The sequence below is a fragment of the Tympanuchus pallidicinctus genome, unplaced genomic scaffold, assembly GCF_026119805.1.
Source record: "Tympanuchus pallidicinctus isolate F22 unplaced genomic scaffold, pur_lepc_1.0 scaffold5, whole genome shotgun sequence".
NCBI classification, from domain to species: domain Eukaryota; kingdom Metazoa; phylum Chordata; class Aves; order Galliformes; family Phasianidae; genus Tympanuchus; species Tympanuchus pallidicinctus.
Genome location: NW_026294769.1, coordinates 65,729,186 through 65,751,837, shown reverse-complemented (window position 1 = coordinate 65,751,837; position 22,652 = coordinate 65,729,186). Strand labels below are relative to the sequence as shown.

At 39.0% G+C, this 22,652-nt stretch overlaps 1 long non-coding RNA gene across 1 annotated transcript in view; it reads right to left on the bottom strand.

Moving 5' to 3' along the window:
• Positions 1-1,389: 1,389 nt before the first annotated feature.
• The window catches only part of LOC128091579 (uncharacterized), a 460,071-nt gene continuing 438,808 nt past the window's right edge, over positions 1,390-22,652 (bottom strand). The window contains exon 2 of the long non-coding RNA XR_008211474.1: positions 1,390-1,563. This is a non-coding gene — a long non-coding RNA (uncharacterized LOC128091579). The remainder of the gene's footprint in view (positions 1,564-22,652) is intronic.

Below are 22,652 nucleotides of genomic sequence, written 5' to 3'. Positions count from 1 at the left end.
ATACTCTTCATGACATTTCTTTGAATGGGTATAACAAAAAGACTATGCAAAAGACTTTACCTTAAGTAAATAGTTGATTGATGACATTTTGCTCGTGTCAGTACACTTGCCCAAGAATGGAATATACTCTGGGCTTGACTCAAACACTGGGGACAGAACTTCAGTTCTAACACACTTATAATCAACGTTAAGTTCTAAATTATCAGTAATTCAAAGATCTCCTACTGATCTTGACAGAGAGCAACTTTTGGTTGGACAGTGTCTTTTAAAGCAAAACTCATCTCCACATATTAGAGACTGGATCATATACAGAATGCAGAGATTTAAGATAAACTGATTTATGGTGTTTGCAATATTCCTTCTCTAAAACAGTAATATTACTCTGCTATTAGTGAAGAGAAATTGTTTCATTTTTTTTCCTCTAATATAAAAACTTCCCAATGATTACTTTTTAAGATAAATATTAACGTTCTTTCTCTTTGAAGAATTTGTAATGTGTGTTTACTGTCTTTACAGTAGTTTCCAAGTGATGACTGTAAAACTATAGCCAAAGCTAAGGATAATTTAAGAAATCAGTCTAAAAAAGTTAGCCAGAAATTGGCATGAAAAATTTAAGATCCAGTCCCTGCACTGTCATTTATTCTTGTGGTGCTAGACAGCAAGTGATTTGTGTAAACCTAAAGCAATTTGGCAGTGTGTTACATTTTCTGCTAAAAAGTAATGGTTTTCTGCCATTTTGTCTGTAGTCCAAAATCTCAGCTTTTCACTTCAAAACAAAAGAGAACAATCTTTTGCCTTTGTGATCACTGAGATAACCTTCAAAACAACAATGAACTGTAAACAATGCAGCATTGTTTGCCTGAGTGAGAAACAATAACTGAGAGCCATTATTTGCTCCTAATCACCCCTTAGGTAGCTCGATACACTAATTGTGTTATCTTCAAAGAAATTAAAATGAAAACGTTAGCATGTGACCTAAAACGTTTTTGGAGATGCAAAGCCCAAATCAAGGGGGGGAAGAAAGGTAACAAAAATAACAAAAAAATAATATCTGTGCAAAATAGCTTTTTTTTTTTTTACCAATTTACCTGTGCAGAGAATTCCCAGTAGTACCAGACTGTGCCATAGTGTGGTTGGTCCTTATGAAATGCAAGGATTAGGATGTTTTCTCCACCAAAACCAGGAGGTGCCAAGTGGCTGTAACACATCACAGCAGTGTTAATGCTGTGGGATGTTTTATAACACTGTTTGAATGAAGCGAAGGTAAATACAACCTAAGGAAGCTGCAAGAGAGCAAACAACACTGTGTTCCAGTCTTATCATAGAATCATAGAATCATAGTCACAGAATGGCCTGGATTGAAAAGGACCACAATGATCATCTAGTTTTACCCCCCCTGCTATGTGCAGGGTCGCCAACCAGCAGACCAGGCTGCCCAGAGCCACATCCAGCCTGGCCTTGAATGCCTCCAGGGATGGGGCATCCACAGCCTCCTTGGGCAGCCTGTTCCAGTGCCTCACCACCCTCTGTGTGAAAAACTTCCTCCTAATATCTAACCTAAACCTCCTATGTCTTGGTTTAAAACCATTTCCTCTTCTCCTGTCACTATCCAAATTATTATCCACTGTCACTATTATGTCCAAGTCTAGTCAATATCTTAGAAATTCACACACCTCCTTGGGCACTGAGGAGATGGGTAAGTTTTCCGCTAGTAGCACATTCATAAATCTTCATGGGAGCATACCACTTCAAAAAAATGCAACCTGTAACTCCTAAGATCTTCTCAGCCTCATCTGTAGGAGCTGGCACACATGAACCATGCCCTCTACGATTCATATTAATAACGGCCTGACAGAGATGAGAAACAAGGGGAGAAGTGGTAGAAAGAAGGGATGCCATTCAGAGGGACCTCGACAGGCTAGAAAGGTGGGCCCAGGTGAACCTGATGAGGTTCAGCACGGCAGAGTGCAGAGTTTTGCACTTGGGCCAGAGGAATCCCAGGCATCCATACAGACTGCAAGGAGCAGTCCTTGAGAGCAGCCCTGCGGAGAAGGACTTGGGGTCCTGATGGATGAAAAGCTTAATATGAGCCAGCAGTGTGCCCTTGTGGCTCAGAAGGCAAATGGTGTCCTGGGCTCCATCAAAAGAGGAGTGGCCAGCATGGACAGGTAGGTGACTGTCCCCCTCTACTCTGCTCTTGTGAGGCCCCATCTGGAGTACTGAGTCCAGGTCTGGAGCCCCCAGTACAAGAAATACAGGGAGCTGTTGGATAGAGTCCAGAGGAAAGCCACAAAGATGATCAGGGGACTGGAGCACCTCCCCTATGAAGACAGACTGAGGAAGCTGGGCTTGTTCAGCCTGGAGAAAAGAAGGCTGCAGGGTGACCAGATTGCTGCCTTTCAGTACCTAAAGGGAGCCTACAAACAGGAGGGGAATCAATTCTTTGAAAGGGTAGAAGGACAAGGGGAAATGGTTTTAAATTGAGGGAGGGGAGATTTAGGTTGGATGTCAGGGGGAAGTTCTTTACAGAGAGAGTGGTGAGGTGCTGGAACAGGCTGCCCAGAGAGGTTGTGGATGCCCCGTCCCTGGAGGTGTTCGAGGCCAGGTTGGATGGGGCCCTGGGCAGCCTGGTCTAGTATTGAATGTGGTGGTTGGTGGCCCTGCATGTGGCAGGGGGGTTGGAGATTCATGATCCTTGAGGTCCCTTCCAACCCAGGCCATTCTGTGATTCTGTCATGCTGTCATTCTGTCATTCTGTGATTCTGTGAAGTGCCAGCTAGTTCCTGCCATCCCAAATCTTGTATGGAAATACTGATTACTTGCAAAAAAAAAATAAATCAGGGAGAACAGTAAAGCTTACTGCCACTGAGATGAGCTGCCTAATTAGCAATCACTTTACATCACCCAAATTTTACATTCTGCTAAATAGTTATGTAAATTGGGCCATATTTTGTACTATGGTTAATAGATGCTTAAAGCAAGTGAATTTTATTACTTTAGATAACATTGTGAGGAACCGTTCTTGGATGCAGCTTTATTTATTTTTTGTTTGTTTGTTTATGGTTTGGTGAATTTTATTTTTAAATAGCTATTTCTGCTCCAAATTATCTTCTCTTTCCTAGATCCTGAAATGATTCTGACATTACTCAAGATGGTATTGCCTGCTAAGCGTGCCTCATATGGCTCTGCATTTCATTCAAAGTCATGTTTGATATTTATCACGATAATCTCTCATTATAAGAGGAAAACTTCATTTATTGCATACAATGCGTATGTGAGTAATTTGTGATTTAAAGAGTCTTGATTTCAGAAAGAGTGCGACAAGCAAAGAATTTTATTGATTTTTAGTTAACAGTTGACATTACTGATGAAAACAGTGTCTTTGAAGGCAGAGCTGGAAGATTGCATTTGAGAATTTAAGTGAGCGATATTAAACAAACCCGATTAAAATGGAGAATCATACTTCATCATAAACTTGACTGTCAGAGGATGAGACAGCATGAGCGCTGGTCAGATTAGCAATCATATTATGAATAAACTAAAGGCTTTTTTTAGCCTTGGGAAACGGCCATGACTGCACATTGCTGGAATCTTTTAATGAAATGATTCTCCAGAAAAAAAAAAAAGGAAGTTTTATGAAAACAAGTACTTTATTTAAACAAGCACCTGTTTCAAAACACAATATAAAATGGTATTCAAACTGTCTTATATTGCTTTTATTCAATTTTTAAATAAATTAATTGAGTTTTGATTCTTAGTATCCTTCTTTGCCAGGAGCACTTTTTACAGAGTGATCCAGCTGGTACCACTGTACTACTGGGTGAAACATCTCACTATTTCTTGTTCAAACCATCCTATTACTTTTCAAAAAATCACCATTAAACCTTGAAGAGCTCTCTACAGATCTTTTTTACCTTAAGTAAAAATTATAAAATAAAGACTTTCTTGACATGCCATTACAGGTAGTAGTGACAGCATGATTGCTCTATCAAAAACTTGAATGTATGAAAATCTGTGTAAAAGAGTATACTGTTAATTTCATATTATCAATTATTACACATAATTCACTTCATGACATGCCAACAATGCAGGATTTTAGAGTGATTTTATTTTTAAAAAGAAATTTCACATCAAATTTTCAGCCTCCTTCAGAAGTCCACTGTTTGTTTGTCTCAGCCTTCTTGGCTCCATTTTTTTAAGCTTTTCTACTTGCCTGTTGTCTTTCTTGGTTTGGTTTTATTCTGCTCTTTTTGGTGGCTTTTGTTTGTTTGTTTCCAGTTCGGGGGGATATGTTTGTTTCTCCCTTGCCAAAAAGTTTTTCTCAGTTACTACCTCTAAGCCCTTTATCTGAAGCAATACCACACACCTTTACTTTCAGTAATTCGAGTTACTGCTTTGCCCTCATTCTCTTTCTCCTCTTGGGTACTTCAAAACACATTTCAGCCAACTCTGCCTTTCTTCCCTGCTTCTCTAAGTTCTCTTTCTAGATCCTTTGCACTCATGAAATTGATTCAGATCTTAGTCAAGGTACTTTATTAAGGTCCTCCATTAAGGAAACAAAGATACATGCAACGAGAAAGACATCTGACTATAAAGAATGCTAAAAACACATTCCTAAGTCAAAAGCAATTAGAAGAATACTGCTATTGTTATCAACTTATGCAATACACATACATATTAAAATATTATAAAATCCTTGTTTGCCTTTTGCTTGTGTATCCCAAACTTTCAGGAAAAAAAAATTTGATTTCATTTTTTTAAAAAAGACTTGCTTGAAGTTTATCCAGTAAACTAAAATATATCTAGGAACTAGAATAGACTCTAAAATCACACACCAACATCCTGAAATGATTCATCTGACAGTGTTCATATCGACTAGGTCACATGGATAAACTAAACAGCTGAGAAACTTAGTTCATACAAGTGCTGTGTAGTTTGGCTTCTTATGTGGACCAGCTGAGTTTGCAAATCTCATCAGAAGAGGCTTTCAAATGTTTATTTACTTATCTATCTATTTATTTATTTATTTTTCCAGTAAGGCCTGGTAAGGTATTTTCCAGTCTAGGAAAGAAAGTGCAATATTGAGAGGAAAGAAACCAAAAAGTGATTTTCTTCCAAAAAGGTTCAGGATTTAAACACAGGTTCTAATTTCACAGAAACAGAATTGACCATCTCTAATTAAAATGCTAACTGTAGCAAGCAATGAATCCTCATTTTTTGCAATAGTTAAGAATTTTATCTTGACTTGTGTAATCAGAGAAGGACGAAATCTGCTCTTAAAATAAAGCTTTGTCCAGATCACACCCATCTTAATCAGGTGAGTTAGTTACAGTGAGCTCAATGCTGGTTAGAGGTTGCATGATCTGGCCCACAATCAGGGCCTCGTTAAAGGATATGAACTCCTCTAGGTCCTAGACCTAAGCAGTAGAGAGCTCTTGAGGGACGTTCCTAAAGCAGAAAATCCTCTGGAGGGATATGAAAAAGATCTTGTGAGAGACGTCCCAGCGACAAGAAGTACTGGGAGAAGAACTTCTCAGGAGCAGCAAGTCTTCAAAGGCGACCCCTATTAACAAGAAACTTCAAAAGTAGGATGTGACATGACGTGAAAATCCTCCCACTGATGTTGAGTGCTTTAAAGATAGAATCCCCTGAAGCGAAATGGAGCCTTTGAAGTGGCAGTATCAGCATCAACTTTTGAATGCAGAAAGGTGTAGCATAAAGCAGGACTGGTGCATCAGTGCTATGGAGCTCAGGGTGACGTGGTCCTTGCTCAAGTCCCATAAGCCTAAGGCCATGCGAGAGGGCGAGCAAAGCAAAACACCATTTAGTTGACCTTTAAAGACCTCTTTGATCTCCTTCAATTAATATTCCTAATGGTGAAACAAAATTGGTTTCAAAAAAGGGGTGAGCAGCTAAAAAGGCTGCCACTCTAGAGCTGTATTACTATACAGTACTGTTCCAGAAGAGGCGGGGAAAGAAGGTTTGCCCTTCTATCTTTCTTTCATTTGCATACATGTAAGACACTGAATTGATTGAAACACTTGTTAATGTTTCTCTTTTTATTCAGTGCCATTTAGATCTGTGATTCTGAGCTCCTTGAACTTCATTAAACAGAATCCATCATGATTTTGCTACAAGTCTGTTTCTCAAGCTGCGGCCCTGCAAGTTAATTCCCTTTAAAAATGCAAGTTGCAAGGAAAACACAGTATTTGGTGATGCTTATACAATGGAATGCAAAGTTGCAGTTTGATTTCAAACGGTATGAAAATGTAGAGCTAAACCAGGATTCTATGTTGTTTTTCCTTGTTGAAACAGAAATTACCAAAAAGCAATGAAAGGAATTTTCCAGTTAAATGTACTTTTGAGAGTAAAATAAGAAAACCTTATTTCTTGGGGAGTGATTACTTTGCTAGAATATCTGAACTATTTAAGAATCACAGAATTAGAGAAGCAGAGAATATTTTCAGTTGGAAGGGACCTTTGAAGGTCATCTACAACTAGATCAGGTAGCTCACAAAGCCTGGTCCATCCTGACCCTGGATGGATGAAGTTGTTTGGCTACAAAGGCTACAAAGATACAATTTTAATAATATAAAACAAAGCAAAGAAATAATGGAAAATACAAATACTAAGAAGGGCCATTCTGAGCCGTCTAATCAAGTCTCCTATTGTAAGTAATCATATAACAGTTCACTGCATAAACATAATTTATACTGTAATTCTTTACATAAATTATTATTTCTAAAAACAAAACAATTACATTTTGACCCTGTCTGCATTCGGTTTCTGAATTTGTTTCCTCTAGTGATCAAAAATTTGATTTGCAGCCAGAAATTTTTCCTGTATATCATTCCCTCTTAAAACATGATCCTTTCACTGAAAGTTAAATAAAACTCTTCCTACTCCATTTCCCTACAACTTCTCTTTTTCAAAGCAGATACAAACAATCTTTTCCACCACCAGACTTTTGGAAAATGAACAGCATAATGCAACCACAGTGGCTGAAACTTTTAGGATACTGGACGGTAAGACTTCCTCCTGAGCAATTTGGTGAACTTAACAATTAAAACCACAATCTCATAACAGGAAGTATTAAGGAACAAAGTCATAATAGACAGTGTAGCAAAGTTGGCTTGAACATAAGGATAGCCACAGGCTTGAATTTCTCTGTTCATCATCTTTGTAAGGTAGACCTGAGACAATTCCTGTGTAAAAGGCATCTGAATTAGGTAGGAGAGTGTCATGCCCAAGCTACCAGCTATGTCTGTACTGTCAAGGAAAGATTGTTCCAGACAAGGTGCAGTTTGTTTCTAAAAAAAGTAGCACCTTCAATAGGACTGAACTAAAGCCTACCCCTACTGGCCATGTGCCCATTGCATGGCATTTGGCTGCCTGTCTCACGTGTCTGTGGTGTCCCTTTGACAATAAGATGGAATGAAACTTTAGTTCGCTTTTTCTATTAGAAGTGTCTCAAATGACAACTACGAGGGTATGTAGCAGTCCACCAGACTAATGTATTGCAGCACGGCACCTAGAATATGGATGTCATGTCTCATGTTTTTGAGATTGTGTCACAGAACGCAATCTTTGCTTTGGTGATAGTCAGAAGAAGCAACCTCCAAAACAAAGTCAAAGAGTGAGAAAGTAGTTGGGGTTCCACCTTCAAGGTCACTTTCTGCCACTAGTAATTCAGGAACACAAACACAGTCAGCATGCTACTGATGTGCCCCAGGCTGCACAGTGTGAGGTTACCACTGGAACTGTAACAGCAGTGGTATAGATTCTCCATCCAGTTAGGAACTCAGCAAGTTTTTGCCAGAGATGCCTAATGATTCTCCATTTGATTCCACTCCATAGGCCAGATCTACTTAGCATGTATTTTCTTTCTTTGAAGTATGTATAGGAGAACTAAACATTTCATAGGAGTTCCTTCATGTTTTCAGTACATCTCATTTCCCATACTTCCAACATCAACAATTATCTAGACAGTGCAAAACAACATGCTTTGCCTAACAACCTAACAAAAGGCTAAGGACAAATTACCCAGGAGAAAGATTCTTACAGTAATTCCCGTTTCACTGCTGTGTATAAACAGAAGTGGAGAGTTCCTTGCAAAACGTATGCATCTCTGAAGAATATCTTGGGAGACTGAAGAAGGGGAAACGTTCATTTTGTCCTTTTTGTGTTACCTACAGCCAGGCTTGCAGAGGTAGAAAAGCCATGGAATTCTTCCAATCATGGACAAAAAAAGGATTTTGCACGTGCATGGTTTGAGTCACTGTCCCTGGAGATGTACAAGAAATGTGTAGAGGTGGTACATGGGGACGCATTGGTGGTAGGTGGATTGTTGGACTAGATGACCTTAGAGATCTTTTCCAACCTTAATGACTCTAGGATTGTGTAATTCCATGTTTGCAATCAGTCCTATGCAATGATAAACAGTTTTCTCAGAGAATTATGGAGTTCAAAATCTTCATTTAAAAGAACAAAAACAACAGCCCACATAGCCTTCCCTACCCTGCACAATCTGCTTAGTGTGCCAGAAAGAATTTAAAAGCCTGCTTTAGCTGTCTCAGAATTAGGACTTTGTCCTTCAAGCAACCTTGTGCTCACACAGAGCTCCTTTACTCCAGCAGTGCTGCATGAAGGATTCCAACTATGCAGAGCATGCCACAGGGCCAATGCAGTCAGCAGGCACCTGTTTGCATCCTACAAATTCATTTAGTCTTTGTATTTGAACAAAGACTCTGAAAAGTTTCTCCTACAAGTGTATGCATTAAATTGTGCACAGTGTGATGAGAACAGGTAGAAATTTCTTCTCACTAGAACTCCTAGGAAAAAGAAAAAAAAAACACAAATGCATCTGGAGGTAATTCCAGCAGAACTGTAGCAAAGATTAAATGCTGAGCTTGCACATGGCTGGTTTAAATATGTCCATTTAACTGCCCCATGACAGATCTGCAGGGCAGATCCTCATGAATGCATATTATCACATGATTTCTTCAACTTCACAGGCTTCTAGAGAAGCAAACTGAGTGTCTTTCCAATAGGAACAGGCTTATTAGGATAAGAACTTCAGTCCAATTCCAGATTTGATGATTGTATCCTATATCATAAACAACTGCTTTAGATCTGATTTTACAGGAGCCTGTATCACTTGAAACACAGAACAACACTTTCTACCTTCTGATAAAAAATAATTTTTGTAGCTGCCTTTCTGAGCAGTCTGTTAACTCAACCTTTCATGGGTCAGATTATAATGTACTTTTTTCAGTAAGAGCTCTGTCCAAGCAGTCTCAGTGAAGACTGATACTACAAGAAGAAGCCTTTAAAAATGGAGTTGCTGAGAATATATCCTTCTTTCTTACTCTACCCTTTTTCTTCTTTTTTTCCTATGAAGAACAGAGGATTTGGTCACCTTCACTTCCCTATAGTCTCTCCCTTTCTTACCACTGTGCTCACCTCCCCAGTTTGTGATATTCTCCCCCACCAACACCTTGACTACTCCTCTTTATCTTTTTCCTATTCTCTCTGCCAGCTTAAAACCCTGGAATTTCTCTTTTTCTCACTTACTGTTGCTGTATCTTGCTGTCTTCTCCTGCATGCCTGATTGATGATTACAGTTCAGATTCTTCTCCTATTCAAATCTAGAAACTCCCCAGCTGGGGATTTTGGAATGGGCATTTCCCATCCTATCACTCTCATGATTTCATCCTTGCTGGAGTTCAGAAGGGATACTACAGTCTCAGCATCACCGATATGTTAGTTATATAACTAAGATTTCATACTGGAGAAAAAATTCACCTTTTCTTATCTAACCACCTAGCCCCATCTTTCCATCCAAGCTCTTATCCTCCTGTGCTGCAATCACAAAATCAGAGAGCTGCAGGAGGTCAGGTAGTCTGTCCTGCTCTACCCCATCCTTAATCAGGATCAAATACATCTTTTTATTCCTGGAGAATGTTTCCCTAATCTCTTCTGGGCGACAGTGACCTCATAACCTCCACAGGCAATCTTTTGTCAGGGCTTCACTCTCCTGACCAATAGGAAGGCATCCTGCTATCAAACTAAGATGCAATTTAAGCTCAATATTTCTAGTCTGGCCCACCATTTTTCACTGGTCTTCATGAATACAATTTTTTCCCACTTCAGAGAAATTTAGGATGCTACCACAAAGATTACTTTTACTGGCTTATGGCTTTGCTGTATGCACTTATCTTTTCTTCCCTCCACAGTAGCCCTTCTGCACTCCCTGCTTCATTTGTGTACATCACTTGGTCTCAGTTTCTCGACCTTTCAGGGATTTTTCTTACTTTGTCCACTGCCCTTTGTTTTTCATGATGTCAGCTTCTGTCTGTGTTCAATACATCTGTATGACAAGAACCCAAATCAGTCACAGCAGTGAGATGAATAAACTTAAGCCTGTCCCTTAGATTTAGATTCCAAAGGAGATCAGAAGGCTTTTAAATGCACATACCCTTTCTTCTCACTAATAGGGTTAATTCATCTGAGAACTACTAGGTTTTATATAACAAAAGTTATAAAACGTATATTTTTAAGTCAAGAAAACTCAAAGCAACAAAATCCAACACAATATAAACACTGAACATTTGAGCATACTGTTTCCCAACCCACTGCAAGTTCTGGTTTCAATAAATTAACTGCATCACCATTTATCAGGAATGTGTGGTCCTAAGAATGTTTTTTTCTGTCTTCTATGGGAGGTAGCTGGCTCCTCCATGTTCCTCACTACAGACTCTACTTGATGTTCACTCTACCTGCCCAATGACTATCTGGTCTGCCGTACTTGGATTCTCTTCCCACTGAGGTTGCTCAGTAGCTTCAGAGGACATGAGCAGATTTCTTCCTAAGGGACCTGACTATTCTCTTGAAGCAAAATGCTGGGATGTTCTCTGTTTCTAATTAAATTCACTACTCACATCCTAGTTTTGATTAGAAGGGCTTCATGAACATGCTCTGAACAACTTACCCTCTTTCAGAGCAAAGTTCAGAAGTCTCCCCTCCTGCACTGTTTCCGAAAGTCTCAGCAACAAGCAGGGTCTTGGTTTGCTAAGACCACTGCCAGTTGTGTTGATCAGTACTCAAACTCATGCCTCAGCCAGTATCAATCAACTCTTTTCATAACACCACAAATATAGAAACACTGGCACATAGTGCAAGTTCTAACATGCTACAACAGTAACAGTTGATTTATTGTTTATCAGTTTTATAACCAAGTGAAAGCAGTGAATAAGGCCCTTCACTTTCTTTTGGAATAAAACTAATGGCGCTACTTACTAACTACAGAAAAACAGTGAAAATAAACAATAGTATTTTGCCCTTACCTTCCAATACATCAATAATACCAAGAAATTTATCAGCAGTACGTGATTATAAACCGTGTACAAGTTGCAAATTTCCAAGGAAAATGCAGTGTCAGAAGCACAGTTTTCTATTTGGTATCTCTTGTCAGCCTGTGTCATATAATATTTCTATCATCTCAAGATGATGTGAATAAGTTACAGGGCATCTCAGCTCTCTACTTCTCATCAGATCAGTTTGCTCATGAAAAGTGCCAGGTTCACCAGTCCTGAAAATGAAATCCAAAGAACTTTTATGTTCAGCCAGAAAAGTGACAAAATATCTTGCTGGATGAAACTTTGTCTCGTCTGTGACTTAGAGGAATTAGGTTATTTGTTAGGTCTGCATCCATTTGATGGACTGTACATCAAAATCTGCAGATTGTTAATAGTTCAGAGATAGGATCATCTTCCTGTGCAGATGGGCCTGGGTCCTCTATACAGCCCTGACCCACTGCTGCTCACTGCATACCTTTGCTCCATGAGCTATCTGCACCACTGGCAATGGTGCTGTGGTGGCTTTTTTGTGTGTTTTCTTTTGTGTTTTTTGTTTGTTTGTTTATATATAGACATTAAGAAAACTTAAATATCCTGTTATAACTATGACACTGTGGAATATTTGAGCTATCGTGATAGACCTGCTGGCACCGTGAATTTATCAGTATAGCTTAAATTTCATGAAGACCTTTTCAAGTTGAATATTAAAAAAAATGAATTTCTTTTGATTCACCTTGTGACACACCAGAAGAATTTTTGACTAGAGACCTTCTTTCTTCTCTGTACTTTCATGAACTATTACATATTCGGGTCTAAGCGCTATAATATTTATTCAACTTTACAAGGAAATTACCAATGTTGAATTCTGCAGTAGGCTTCATTTACAATGATAAATATCCAGTTACTTCTATTTCAACTCTCCTGAGGTGCATTATTAACAGTTTTTTGTATTGCTTTGACAAATACTTTTCTTCCTTCCACATGCCATGTTTTACCATCTTGCAAGAAGAAGGAGACGAAGGCACTAGAAGATCTGGCAGAAATCCAAAACCAAAGCCAACCATTTTTTCTTTATTGTCATTTAAAATAACTGTGCTGTATTTTGTTCGTCTTTCAGGATATAACCGCATGCCCTGGCAGGCAATAAGAGTCTACTGGCCAAACTGGATTTAGAGCACATGTTGATTTAAAAGCAGGATAAAAGGTAGCAGGTCTGTGACATAGCAAAGCAGTCTCCCAGTATTGGTGAGAAATGCACACAGGCAAAAGAATTGAAAGCACATATATGATACTTGTAATAATTTCTGTTACTTTGCCTGCTTAAGCCAGAAAGCATAGGCAAATCTGCAGTGCAAAAATCTAGCATGCCAATTACACCTTGGGAGCAAAGGATTGAAGCTTTTTCCTTATTAATTAGCTGGCTAATATCTCTCATAGTGCCACATTCCATTTTTTATTTGATCAATTATTTTAATAAAATAGATGCATGAGCTTACCAAGCCCTCTACCAACAAATAGAAGGCCCCAGCAATCCTTGATGTTTTAAAAGGACATTCCAAAAATTCAGTTCGAAAACAAGACAGGGCATAAATGGATGTTAGAGCACTGATTGTGATATTTATATTTTTCATTTTATAGTTGTATATAAAATATAATTATTAACATAATTTCCACATGAAATGTTATTAGTTACGCATGCATTTAAATATAAGGCTACTTTCATTTATCATGCCAATCTCATGGTTTTCGTGCTTAGATATTAAAAAAATAATGATTATATGTTATCATATATGTGGCTATTCTCTTGCTGTAGCCAAGATAACTAGATCTTGAGTGAAATAACAGCATTGAACTTTTTTGAGACTTCACTTTCATGACTGCCTTAAACTCACCTAAATGTGCATTTCCACTGGAAGGTGAAGTCCCAGACTTGAACCAGTCATGCAGATCAGGTGCCTGCCCTCTATAGGTGTAGGGGTTTGTGCAGCCACACCATGAGTTCAGTCAGAGACATGATTTGGCTTACTTATTTTCTAAATGTTTGACTTGCTTCCAATATTTCTCTTCACCAAAAGTGAACAGTGAAGTGATGCCCCACTATGTGCCATTCCTGGTGTCACTGTCTAAAAAACTAAGCGTTTATCTTTTGAAAACCACATATGTTGTCCTCCACAGGCAGCAATTTTGTTCCTTGAAAATAGTTCCCACATGGCTTTAACCAGGCCTGCTGTACATGACATCATTTTATTATCAGATCTTCTCTTAGGCCACATCCATAAGTAAAATGGGGTCAAGGCTCAGAGTCTGGCACTGGCCAGCAATCATCCGTTCTGCAGAGCTGTTAGAATCATCCCTTGCATGGTATTGGCCCTTGCCAAGCAGTACTGCCCAGACTACACTCAAGTACATCTCAGAAGATAACCATTGCCAAGGATATTTCCAATAGGCAATTTGGACATGGGCTCCGTGTTTTGACGATAAGCCATGCTGCTTAGATTCACAAAGAGAAAACTGTGGCCAGCTCCATTTCATGCTGCAGAGGTTGCTTCCCCATCCGAATCCTATAGGCAGACTTTTAAAAATGAGAGAGTGCCACTTCCAGTAGCAGTGAATACTGCATTGCACTGTGAAGGCAACACAGCAACAGCTGAACTGGTGGTGGTTGCAGGTGAACTGCCCAACTCATCCACCAGTTACAAATCAATATGGGTCATTTCTAGGGATGATCCTCAGGAAAAGTTTGTCTGATGAGAGCCTTTGTGCAGTTGTTATCCATGTTGGACAAGAAAATAACTCACAAAAGGAAAATAGTAAAGCAATGTCATACAAGACTGCTGTTCTCCTTTTGCTGTTCTCAAGCCCTTCAGTTTAAATGCAAGCTTTCTCCAGGCACTTCTGTGCAGTAACAGACACATTCTCTCTTGATCATCATTCACAAGTGATATCTTATACTTTCCAGTGTGACAGAGCAAGCATATCACCTATATTCTTCAGCATTTGGGAAAACAAGTGAGCTAGCAAACACTTAAGAACACTGCCTGCAAAAAAGCTAAAACCACAGCCACAGCCAGCCACAAAATCTATCACTTAATAGGTGATGTATGCTCAGTTTGCAATGAAAGCAAAATCTATAAACTGTATCAAAAGTGATGAAGGTTTGGGTAGGAACTTAGAAAATACACTTTGTCCAACTAAGATGTTCTACTTTTAAAAAGATTCCTTTTCCCTGATAAGCTGGCTCAGTCTTGGGCCTGTTCCCTTTAGGCTGGGTCACTAGACAGCACTGTCAGCAGTCTCTTTGCATAGCTTTTAGTTTAAGCCTGTAAAATACATCACAGTAATCCCAATGGGTAGCCTTTAAGATGTACTCGTAGTTATGTGGTTGTATTTTATACGATCTCCCGGGGAAAATGGCATAAAATCATGCATCATCGTCAAAGCTAATAAAACTTTGTCCTTGATCTTAAAGGAGCATCTCATTTGCTCCTCACAACTGCATGTATTCCAGCCCCTGAATCTTCACAAAACTGTAGGTGAAACTGGGGCAAGAAGGGACTCTGAAGGCAGCCCAGGCCAGCCATTGCTCCACATAGTGCAGCTTTATGTACGTTAATTGTCGTTTGTTTTCCTATGTAATTCTCAAAGATTACCAGTCCCATTGCCTCCCTCTTCTTACCATCTTTTCTTTCTTGGAAAGATTTTTTCAAAATGTAACTTGTTTTCTACAATTTAAGCCAACAACTTTTTGCCCCACTAAACTTGGACATGGAAAATGGATGATTTTCTCCCTTACTGCATTTTCCAAGACTCAAATCATACATTCTTAGAATCATAGAATAATTAGGGTTGCAAATGACCATTGAGATCATCTAGTTCTAACCCCCTGCTATAGGCAGGGACATCTCCCTCTAGACCAGGTTGCTCAAAGCCCCATCCAGCCTGGCCTTGATTGCTTCCAGGGAGGGGGCATCCACAACCTCACAGGGCAACCTGTTCCAGTGTCTCACTACCCTCGCAGTAAAGAATCTCTTCCTAAAATCTAGTCTAAATCTACCCTCTTCCATTTAAAAACATTTCCCCTCAGCCTATCACTACATGACCTTCTAAAAAGTCCCTCCCCAGCTTTCCTGTCTCCTCGGAGCCTTTTGTTCTAAGGCTGAAGAGCCCCAGCTCTCTCATCCTGTCCTCAAAGGGGAGGTGTTCCAGCTCTCTGATTATCTTCATGGCCCTCCTCTGGACTTGCTCCAAAAACTCCATGTCATTCTTGTGTTGGGGGCCCCAGAACTGGACACAATACTCCAGGTGGGGTCTCATGAGTAGAGGGGCAGAAACATCTCCCCTAATCTGCTGGTAACACTTCTCTTGATGCAATCCAGGATACAGTTGGCCTTCTGGGCTGCAAGTGCATATTGCCACCTCACGTTGAGTCTTTCATCAGTCCACATTCCCAAACCCTTCTCCCTGCTCTCAAGCCAATTTCTGTCCAATCTGTATCTGTGTTTGGGATTGCGCCAACCCAGATGCAGGATCTTGCATTTCACCTTGTTGAACTTCGTGATGTTGGCATGGGCCCACTTCTCAAGCCTGTCTATGTAACTCTGGATGGCATTCCTTTCTTCTAGCGTGTCAACTGCACCACTCATCTTGGTGTTGTCTGCAAACTTGCTGAGGGTGCACTCAATCCCACTGTCCTTGTCACCTACAAATAACACCAGTCCCAACAATGACCCCTGAGGAATGCTCATCACCAGTGTCCACTGAGAAAAGTGGACAAAAAAGAAAGGAAGTTTCTTTTGTCTCAAGAAATTATGATGAATTTAAGACACCTTTAAGAACACTGAGCCACTGGCTGCAACTCTTAGTGCTACTATTCAGTCAAGTCCTTATTCAGCAAGTGGTCCATCCATCAAATCCATTTTTTCTCCAGCTCATTGACCAAGATGTCGTGTGGGACAGTGTCAAACACTTCCTTTATCCACTGATGCTGTAAGTCTATCATAAAAGTCCATCACAGTTGTCAGACATGATTTACTCTTGGTGAAACCATGTTGGTTACTACCAATCACCTCATCTTTATTTTCCATGTGCCTTAGCAGGGCCTTCAGGAGGATCTGCTCCATGATCTTGCCAGACACAGAGTTGAGACTGATTGGCCTGTAGTTCCTTCAATCCTCTTTTTTTCCCTTCTTGAAAATGGAGTTATGTTTCCCCTCTTCCCATCTGTGGGAACTTTACCAGACTGTCATGACCTTTCAGATATGACAGATAGTGGCTTGGCAACTTCATCCACCATCCCTCAGAACCCATGGATGGATCTCAACGGCTCTCATGGACTCTAACACCTTCAGGATCTTTAGACAGTTTTGAACCTGATCTTCACTTACACCAGGTTGATCTACCTTCCTCAAGTTCTTACTATTGCTTTCTGCAACTTGGGCAGTGTGGCTAGTGCTGTTGCTGGTGAAGGCTGAGGCAAAGAAGTCATTGAGCACTTCAGCCTTCTCTATATCCTTCATGACCAGGCCTCCAGTTTCCTTTGGGAGGAGGCCCACATCCTATCTGGCCTTCTTTTTATCTCTGATACACCTGTAGAATTTCTTCTTTTTCCCATTCAATGTCCCTGGTTAGATTTAATTCTGTTTGGCTTTTAGCTTTCATAACCTGATCCCTGGCTCAAATAGCTTCTTTGTTGTCCTCCCAGGTAACCTGTTCCTGCTTCCACTCCCTATAGACTTTCTTTTTGAGCTTAGATAAGTCCAGGAGCTCCTTGTAGATCTATGGAAGGCTCCTGGTATTCTTGCCTGCCTTCCTTTTTCTTGGGATGCACTGTTTCTGAGTTTGGAGGAGATGGCCCTTGAATATCGACCATCTTTTTGGGGCCCCTCTTTGCTCCACGGCTTTCCCCCATGTCACCCTAACTTCTGTCCACTATTTTCCTTTTGTTAATCTTCCCCAGTTACTTTGTCTTTTTCTCTCAGCTCATGAATTTTAGACCTCGAGCTGTTCACATTGCCATCATCTTTTAAATTTGTTTGCATCTTCCTTGTGGCACAATGCCCAAAGCTGGACATGCTACTCCAGATATTCTTACGAACATGGAAAAGTGCAAAAAGTTTGCTTCACATGACCAGCAGGCTGTAATTCCTTCTGCTTATATATCTCAGCATGATGTTCAACTTGTTAGCAATAGCATGACAGCTTGTTGTATTTACCTTCCACCCCATTTTTTTTTTCTCCCAGGGCCTTATTTGATGAATTATTACCCAGTAGCTTTCTGTCTGTTTTGTATTTGTTCAGTTCAGTCTCCCTTCTGAAGTTCAGTATCTTGCACTTGAGCATGCTGAACTTCCTACTGTTTTGGAGACATGCCTTCAGTTTTCCAAGTAGTGTCTAATTCTGAATAAGCCTTGATTCTCAGCTTAGTGACCTGTTTAAGTGGATGCACGTGCCATAAAAGTTAGATCAAAGAGGAGCATGAGCTTCTCACTCTCTGATTTTTACTCGCCTCTCCTCTGCAGCAGATCAGTACATCTGTGTTTTTCTTATTCATAAAAAGTAATTATCATGCAAAAGAAGTTCATTATAAGCTGCAATTTGTTTGCTATGGTATTAAAGCATCTAGAATGAGCAGAAAATTATTAAATAAAGTAGTAAGAAAATAAAGAAAATCACTACAAAGATAGAGTTTATTTGTTGCAACAGACAGCTCCTTCAAATTTGTTTGATCAGCAATTATCTCGAGCAAGAGAAAGGCAAGACAAAGAAAGGAAGTTTCTTTTGTCTCAAAAAATTATGATGAATTTAAGACACCTTTAAGAACAAAAAAAAAGGCTTTGATTATTAGATATCATACTCAAAGCAAAAAGAAAATAACTGGAAAAATGCTGAGAATAAATTTGGGAGATAAGTATTTACAAGCTAACTAATGACAGAACAGCCCATAACTAAAACCTAGAATTGGGAAACTGAAAGTATACCATGGCCTACTCAAATGAGTATTTTTCTTTAATAAGTAGCAAGTAGTGTTTAAAAGAATGAAACAAGTTTTTCAATGCAATTACTATAGGTAATATCATTGTTCCATACTTTAGGCTGTAGACGTGCCAGCCATGTCATGATCCACTTGAAAACAGTGAGTCCCAGAACATATAACTAGGTCTTCCACAAGCTGTAGTGCTAAAAAATGGTATATAAAAATGAGGATTTCATGTTCAGTGTGGAGCCACAGTCAGATTTGCAGATAGCCCCAAACAGAATGAGTTGCCTCAGGAATCTTCTCTGGGTAGCAGTAAATCCCTGTTTGCTAGAATCTTCTTTTTCAGCTTGTGTTCAGGTCTGATCCAGAATCACTAAAATTTAATACTGACTCAGATCTACCTCTACAAAAATGTAATAAGACATCTACTATTGCTTTCAGTGGTCATCATGTAAATAATTCACCACTGCAGAAATTCTACTAAAATGTGTCACAAAAATAGAACTGGTGTTCTTTCCTCAGACTGAATACCACTTGTGGGCAATGCAAGGGCACTTCTCTGCAATAGAACAGATCTCTGAGAATGCTGAGTTACTAAGTATAAACTTTTGGAGGAAATGTTAAGAAATGATGCTTTTCATCACTTCACTGTCTTGTCTACAAGAGTGGAGATGTTGATGATTTCATGTATTGTGGCTTACCCCTCCATGCTGTCAGTGTCACACTTGCTGCCATGCAGCCTCATTGCCAAGTAGGAACTCCCTGAAGTTCTCCACGAAGTCCCTTTCCTGTCTTCACAAGCAAAATTGCTTTCATCTCCTGGTTTTGCAAAGCTGTATAAGCAGGGCTTGTCTGTAGACATTAGAGACATCTTACACTTCAAACACCACATCTTATTGTTTATAACTGGAGATTTTACCTAGGAGAGATGAGAAGTGTCTGTAACACTTTGAGACCCTGAGAGCAAGAAGACAGCTCTGTCAGACACTTCTTATTTTAAGCTTTCTAGATTACCTGTTTTTAAGTTTAGAACTTTTCATTTTTAAGCATGGATGGTAGTTTCCAAAGTTTTAATTTTCTTTGACATAGTAATTCTAAATGTTTTTTTTTTGTTTTTTTTTTTTTTTAATTCTAATGGTGTTTACAGCCATATTTTCAAAAAGTCAAAGGAAAAAGGTATCTGTTTCTCATTCATTTCCATTGCCTCCAGAAACCTAACTTTCTTTTGAAAGTGCAATTCCAACCACAAAGAATAGATGAAAATGAGTCATTTAGTTGAGAAATGATTGATTACATTGAATCCGATATGCATTTTAGAAAAATAATTGAACTGTTTCATAACTAAAATTTTTACTCTGTCAATATGAATTCTGCACTGCATATCATGCTGTCCAGTAGCGCCTCACTGCTGCCTTCTGATGACCTTGCTGTGTATATCTATTGACCTTGTCTACCTAGAGCTGTTTTTTGCAGAATTTATGGGTTTTATTGTATTGTAGGGCACCTATAATCTTGTTGTTTAGAGTGAATAGAGTTCACAAATAAGCAGGTTATTTCTCCTAAGAATGACTCAGTCCGTAGCTGTGTTCATACATTCACATGTGACAGGGCAGAGGAAGAGGGGATTCAAAAGACTGAGAAGACTGAAAGGGTGCACTCTGCTTCAGGAGAAGATTTTGGAGAAAACTGAGAAACAGGAGCTTATAAAATGTGTCCTTCAGTTGGCTTCCTGAAATCAGCCAAGGTAAATCAAACCTGTGTAGCAACTTTTGCTTTTAAATCCTTTTTCCTTAACTGTTTTACTTGTCTTGTTTCTACTATTAAAAGTTAAGTGCTGAGCTTTTTATAAAGTGCTGATGGGTCATTGCCTATAAAGTCACAGAAATCCAAAAGCAGTTGCTCTGTTGACAACTACAGTGGATAATCTCTTGTGAACCACATCTAAGACTGGGAATGACTGGGGAGGTCATTCTAACAGAAATGAAAGTACAAAACATGAGAGTTCTGAGAAACCAAAGCAAGGCACAAAGATGCAGCTAATTCTACTAGTAACATATAGCAGTCCTAAAAATCAAAGCCCAAATTTTGTTTTCAAACTCAGCATCTCTTCTGTGTGGGCAACAAAATTCCTTTGTTAGCTTCTCAGCTCCCTGGCACACACTAAAAAGGATTTTTAAGCACACTGCATCTGAGCACACAGACTCTCCCATCCTTACTCATAATCTCTCAGAGTAAGCACAGGCATTTTGTTCTTGTTTGCAGACAGTGACAATTTTCCTTTATCCTATAAATCTGTGCCTTAAAAAAGACAGAACTCCAGGTCAAAATCTCTAATACCAGCTGCATTTGTGTATGCAAAATATCATTCCTCCACATGAGAGATGTTATAAACAGAATTTTGATAAACAGAGGTGTATGATAAATAAATATGATACGTAAAGCTGTCAGAGACATGACAGAAAGGAAAGTTATGATTAGTGGGAAATTTGATAACTGAGGCAGTACAACAAATGAAAGTCATTGGAATCTTCTTTGTTCTTCTTGATATGCTTATTTATACAGTGAAATCCAATATTTGATATGTTTCTTATCAGCTGGTTGGCAATGAATTTTAAATTTAAAGCTACCACCAGGCATTTGTTATTTGTCAAGCTGGAAAAAGGAAAATTGTTGGAAAGAATGTCTGCTAGGAGATGACACCAGCCTTGTGTTCACTTTCATCCACAGCCCCAAATTAAAACAATTATTTCAAAATGACTGATGCAGACAAGCTTTCATATCATACATTTGGATGAAGAATAATACTGTCTATGTGCAGAGTCATAAAAATGCAAAGTTTTACCCTGGGTTTTTAATATGCATGACAATAAAGAAACATTTGAATGTTGCCTGTATTCCCTTTCAATCTGTGCAAAATCTACAGAGAGGAGTCTGTGCATTGCCTCTTACACTTTTAGTTTGCTACACTTTTCAAGTAAATCCCTACAGCTGATTACAATCTGTTCCATCAAATGGCTTTGCAAAGTCAGTGTACAGTGTTGCATTATATTTATTAGTAGGTGGTGAAAATTGAACAACATTGAAAACTTTCATTGCAACTGCAGTTTGGCAAGATATTCTGTTGAAGTTCATGTCTGTGAGGATTCAAACATTGCAGTCTTATAGATAATTCCATAGCCATTTGACTTGAAAAACTTCATTTTCGGTATTTAATGCTCAGCATTCTCTTCATTTAAACCAAGGTGATTACTCAAATATGATTTTGAATTTATGGGGTAAGACTTCTGAGGAGGAAGAAGACTGGAAAATAGGGAATGATCATTTAAAAGTGGAAACTGAAATATATACTGCCTTATCTATTACAGATGAACATACTGTGGAAGACATGCCAATGGCTGTGGAGTATTATGTTTTCATTGCCAGTTCATTATTCAGTTCTTGCATTCACAGCATCACCGGGATTTTGCTGCTGGTAGCATTACCCATGGCTCATCTCAATGCCTCATTACTGCAAGGCAATGATATAACTATCATTCCACTGAAAATCACCATATATAAAGAAAACATTAAATTTCCCAAAAGCTTTAAAAGGTAGATTTTACTATTTACTGATCATATTGTAAGGCATAATCCATCAACGTCAAATAAAAAGAGAACAGAAAGATGACTGCAGCCACCCACTCCCAAAGAATACATACTGAAAATACATTTGACATTTACAATCCTGAGCACAATTTTCAGCCAAAAATTACCCTACGAAAGCTTTTATTACCACTTTCTTCTTAACTGAATCAGATGTTGGTATGCTTTTTACCACTTTCCCAAAAAAGATGTCAAAGACTCATAAAAAGAAGTCCCTTCTAACATCAGTCTTTCTCAAATCAGGACTTCCTTGAAAGTTAGATCAGGTTGCTGATGATCTTGGCCAGCTCAGTTCTGGATATCTCCAAACATAGTCTCTCCAGTCACCTAATGCTGAACCATATTTTTTTCCTAAACTTGTGATCAGTTTGATTGTCATTGGAATGAAGCTCTTGTGATGTTGCTCTTCTTGTATGAAAGGCATCTTTCTATTACCATTAATACCTGAAGAGATGTATGTATGTCTAAATAGCATTTCTCTGAAAAGGCAGCTCTTCATAGGGGCTTGATCTATGTTTTAAACAGTTGAGTCTTCCATGAGGATGTAAAATCTGGAGCTCTCTATCTATGGTCTTGAGTCTTTGCTCTTTAGATCAAACATATTAACTGTGTTCACTGAAAAAACTTCAGCATTGCCACTGTTGTTAACTATTATTTGATTTAAATAAAGTGGTATT